Genomic DNA, 5,381 nt, shown 5'->3' with positions numbered 1-5,381 from the left:
AAGTGAGGAGAGAAGTCTGTGAGACACAGATTGTGTATGAGCTTTTAAAATCTCTGCTGCTAGGCCTCGTCAATGGAAAAACGTCCCTAAAATGGCCAGGATATTTCCTAAAAGTTAGATTAGCGTGCCGTTAAGTGCCCTGAAGGCAAGTCTTTCACATTCATATTAGGTTACATCTGCCAGGAAATGGAAGGCTGGTACATTGAGTAGCAGAGTAAATTTTAGCTCTTCGTAAAACCTTATAAGCGGCGTGGACAGAGAATGACTGCTAATGTGTTTGAATCTTCACCTAAATAAAGTCAGGGTTTAACAGTCTAAATCCAGTGGTCTCCCAGGCACCTTCTAAAAATAGCCAACAGGTCCTGCAGATCACATCTAAAACACCCTCCATTGTGAAGTTTTCAATAGATATTTAAGTCTAGACCAGAACCATTTTAAGAATGTATATGGCCATACATCTATAACATTAAATTGATATTGGTGATACCTTACAAATTGTAGCTCGTTAAATTTTAGCCTTTTGCTCCAAATCCGTTTCACATTCAATCTTTAAAGGGAACTTGGCAACTATTTCGCGTAATAAACCCGTTTAGAAATCATTTGGATGGTTAAATGACCTGTTCGGTGAAAATGGTGACTTTCCCCTTTCGTCTAAGCGTCCCCAGAAGGAAAACCAACCTTGCAACATTGAGACTACCGTCCGGAAAGAAGTGAGAAACAAGAAACTTCGTTTTTAAATGGTGTTTCTTACCTTGTAACATCCACATAGTTCTGCCAAACTTATGCTAACCGTTTGCTAGCTTGTAAACAAATCCATGTGCTTTATCGTTACCTTTTCCCACAGTTTGAAATAGCATAATGCACAATTTCTCCAGCAGAGGGGAAATCCTGCCAAGTTTCCCTTTAAACAACAGGCGGGCGCGATACACGCTGCTTGCATTGACGACATACAGTCTACACTTTCATATTGTGAACAAATTTCACGGATAAACATACGTTTTGACTGTTAAAGCAACACCAAATAACTTTCCCTCACGCCGCGCTATTTGTTTTATCAGCGGCTTTGCAAATAACGATGTCCACAGACAAGGTAGAATATATTTACCGATTTATGAAAGATCGATGTATTGCGACATCAGATGCAAGTCAAATTTGTAGTTTCTTATGTCTTGAACCATCGAACTACAGACCGGTGCACCGATCTGGCAAACCCCATAGAATGCGGTTATAGCCGATGGGGTCCATAAGCCCGAATGCAGAAGTGCCGTTCACCCTGTTACAAGTTGATGAACCACTGAAAGCGATTTTGGAAACATTATTTTAAGGTACAAAAACTCTTTGGTGTTGCTCTAAACCCTGACTTTATTTAGGTGAAGATTAAACACAGTTAGAGTCATTCCATTTGTCCGCTTGGCTATAAGGTTTTACAGTAGAGCTAAAATTGACTCATTAGGCTTCTCGTTACTCAATGTGTAAGCTCTCTATCGTTCTTGGCAGATGTAACCGAATATGAATGTGAAAGACTTGCCTTTCAGGGAAGGCACGAACGGTCAAAAGCCGCGAACTTTTTAGGAAATATCCTGGCGTCATTTTAACGGACCAGGAGAAGTTTTCCATTAACGTAGCACATTTTAAAAGTGGGCCTATAGCCTGCACAATCTGTGTACACAGAACTTCTTCTCCCCTTACTTCCCCGAAATACATTAATTCTATTCTATAGTGACACCTTATGACCGTCCCAGGTATGAACTAGGGGCAGAAAAAGACACTCCCTTTCGGTTGATAAAACTGGACATAGTCAGTCATCCGGCTTCAAAGTCAAGCTACTGTAAGGCTAATGGTGCTGTGTCCTCACATTATCGCCGTGACAATTTACTTAAAAGGTGATTTTCTCCTCTTCTCATGTGTAAGGTGACAGGAGAACCATGCCAACTTTGGATGCGGTTATCTTAGCGATACTTTTTGCAATACCTATACATATCGTTGGAAAGCTTAGTCAATGGCCGTTCAGTGTGAGCACATTAACTTAATTTTGTAAAATTTTACCAAAGCGACTGGTTTAAGCCTTGCAGGGTCACATTTCACAGTGACCGCATTACACTTCTGAGCAGTAGTATGTCTGTGTGATATCATACCTTATCCTAACATTGCCTGCAGCGGCACTCTGCCTTCTTGCCTACGACCTTAACATAGATCATCCCCATCGGACTTGCAAAAGCAGGCTGGGACTGCTGGGTGGCACCTAAAAAAAGAAAACACCATTTGCCATACATCTGGTTATTGTTGATTAAGATAAAAAATCATAGCATTAAAAAAAATAAGGAAAGGTAAGTCAATCTGGTGTAAAAAAATAAATTATAAATACCTTCTGAAGGCACACTTGCCACCATCACCATCTATGTTAATTCTTGATATCAGTTTATTTGTGAGGACTCAATAAAAGATAGGATTAAACCAAATTATGCATGCTGTACAATAAATTGAGTTGCTGTACAATTTTTTAAATAATGATTATGATCAGTTTGGCAGATATTCACTGCTCACATTACCACCAACACAATGGTAAGCGTGGCTAAATTGCAAAATTCAAGACCATTTTAAGTAGCTGCAATAATCATGATTAGTTTCTGTGATTAAAAGGTTGTATCAGTGATAGCTAGCTCGCTACTCTCCCCCCCCTCACTCGTTACAATTAAAACTCTCCTAAGCCCGCATCTTGTCAGTTATTGGTTGAAACACTTTATTTTGCCTTTGAGTATTTGCCAACCCTTGTTGGTAGCAATTGTTTTTTGTACAGATCTCAGAGCCTAGGCTGCCTACAGAGGCGCATTTTTTTGATGGCCTGCTTATGGGGCAGACAGCTAGCAGATCGTTAGGAAGATTAGATGAATGTGATCATTTATGTGTGGGCCTTTTGGGCCTGAAATCGCTGATACAACCTTTAATGCATTACATAGCACATATGTCAAACAAAATTAGAGCATGCACAATAACATACCCCATAGCCCTCACCATGGAAAAAAAATATTCAAAACACAAACACTTACACCGCGTTGAAGGCAGCAGCGATGGCTACTAGACATCATCAAGCAGCAGGTAGTGCCATCAGGACAGACCAACTTTGACCTAGACAGTTGATGGAGCACACATAGCAACAGACACATAAAACAGGGGATAAACTAAACACAGTTACAGACACAAATACATCCTCAAATACTTTTTGTTTACTTCTATACTATTTGCAAAGTTGCAAGCATAGTCTACAATGAAAGTAATGAGCTGATGCGAAATTATGATTTATTTATGTATTTTTTTGGACAACGTAGGCTACGGTAAGTAAAGCGGAGATGTGTGTTGCTTATACTGTAAGCTGCAAAGCACTGTGTGAAACACTAGAAAGGGTGTGTCGCGGTTCTGCCTTTTCACTTTCGACACAGGTTGTGGATATGATATTGCGTGTGCGATTTAGGTTTCAAATTGCATATCGTTACAACCCTAATGTAATTCGTGTATGTGTGTCTCTACCTGATGAGTGAACTCTCTTTGGCGGTCCGTATGGAAGTGGCACACATTTGAATATTCCAGAATGCACTCAGCATTCTCAGGGAAGCAGTCCTCATAACACACTGTAAACAGAGGGAACAGAAGGAGACTAAGATTAACTAACACACACACACACACACACACACACACCCCAAGTTAGCAAGGTAACGTTAACAACTTTCATCTGTGTCTCATGGTAATAGACATGTAAAGACACTTTAAATGTAGCAGCTAGCTAAGTTAGCTAGAGCTAACCTACTTGTGCCAGATATTTCATTCAAACTAAAACTCTATTCATAACGACATCTCAGACAGAATTATTGCTAGATATGATATTAACACATCATTCAACACAGATATTCCACATAATGGTGAAGTTAGTTACTGGAAAAGCTAACATTCACAGCTAACATCGCTAACGTTAGCTAGCTAGCTAATTCTAACATATTTGGTTAACATTCCATTATGAAAACAATAAAAGCTATATTTCTAATAAATTCCCGTTTTCAATTGACATACAAAGTACTTTAATTCTTACCTTGAATGATAAGGACAGGCAGAGTTTGAACAGCTTACACATGTAGTCAGCTGCATGACAGAAAAGTGACAGTTGAAGTCACTGGTGGCTGGAGTTGAAATGTCAGTCAGGGGTGGGGGATGGGAATTGCTGCAAAGCGTATGCGCTTATCAAGAGTTTAAAACAATCGTAGCCTATGTGAAAATTATTAACTGTTGCCATTTTTAGACTGTTACATTGAAATGGCTACTAAACTGATTGATAGAAGTGTTCAAACAATAGTAACATTAGCCTAGTGGGCTATTATTACTACTATTATGATTATTATGGTTCTCATATGGTGTGACGTCAATTTCAGATCAATTTGACTGATTTAACATTAATCATATTGACCCAAGTTTTATAGTGACTACATGTCCCTGTTGAACCTCTTTACAATCACAAGCAAGCCAGCTTGTAAAGCTAAAATAGTATGAAATTATGCTCAACATGTTGGTCAAAGCCTTGACTAATTCTTGACATCAAATTGACATCAAGGTGCCCGCTGGGTAGGGTATAGCCTACACTTTTTAGGACTAGCCTATACAGGCTGCAACTTCACATGAAAAAAAGTTCACTTCCCCTCAAATAGAAGACACAATTCAAGCAAGTGGTCCACACAAAATGCACCGCACTGGTGCATCTGCCAATTTAAGACCTAAATAAATATAGGCTATTTGGTTTGTGAACCACTCCGCTTCAGTCAAGGGCTCGATGGGAGCACGACACAATGCAGGGTCCCCCTGGGGAATGCAAGGGGCTGAAGGCATTGAGCGCCTTTAAGAAAACTATGTATAAGTCTATGTGAATCAACAGTCAAATCCTCCACTTAGATAGATAGATAGATAGATACTTTATTGATCCCCAAGGGGAAAAAAAAAAAATGAAAAAAAAACATTAAACTTTAACATGCTATGCAGAAATGGCAGCCATGTACACAGGACCTATAGGCCTAGCCTACTTTCACAGAGGGGGCCTTACCCTAATCAAGAAAATTCTGTCATAATTTCAATATAGCCTAACAAAGGCAAAGTGTAGGCAAAACTCCTGAAGCTTCACAAATACAGGCTAGGCCTATTTTATATTTTAAATGTTAGACTTCAAAGACCCCACGGAAACCCTGGAAATGGTACATTCAATGTAAACCGATAACTCTTGGTTAAATTAACAGATAGCTGGTTAAACAATAATATTTGTTATTTCATTTTCTTAAAGTGAGTGCTGACCAATTAAATTGGTTGTTGAGAAAAAAAATCCATGAACAAATGAGAGGTTATCCATT

At 39.1% G+C, this 5,381-nt stretch overlaps 1 long non-coding RNA gene across 1 annotated transcript; it reads right to left on the bottom strand.

Moving 5' to 3' along the window:
* Window positions 1–2,195: 2,195 nt before the first annotated feature.
* LOC125305005 lies at window positions 2,196–3,544 on the bottom strand. Its single transcript, XR_007195309.1, has 4 exons — window positions 3,526–3,544; window positions 3,048–3,126; window positions 2,366–2,432; window positions 2,196–2,242 (listed from the first exon to the last, which is right to left on the bottom strand). It is a non-coding gene; the product is annotated as an uncharacterized LOC125305005 (long non-coding RNA).
* Window positions 3,545–5,381: the final 1,837 nt, after the last annotated feature.

Source organism: Alosa alosa, chromosome 12 (genome assembly GCF_017589495.1).
Source record: "Alosa alosa isolate M-15738 ecotype Scorff River chromosome 12, AALO_Geno_1.1, whole genome shotgun sequence".
In the NCBI taxonomy this organism is placed as follows: Eukaryota; Metazoa; Chordata; class Actinopteri; order Clupeiformes; family Clupeidae; genus Alosa; species Alosa alosa.
This window is presented reverse-complemented; position numbering and strand designations above follow the sequence as displayed.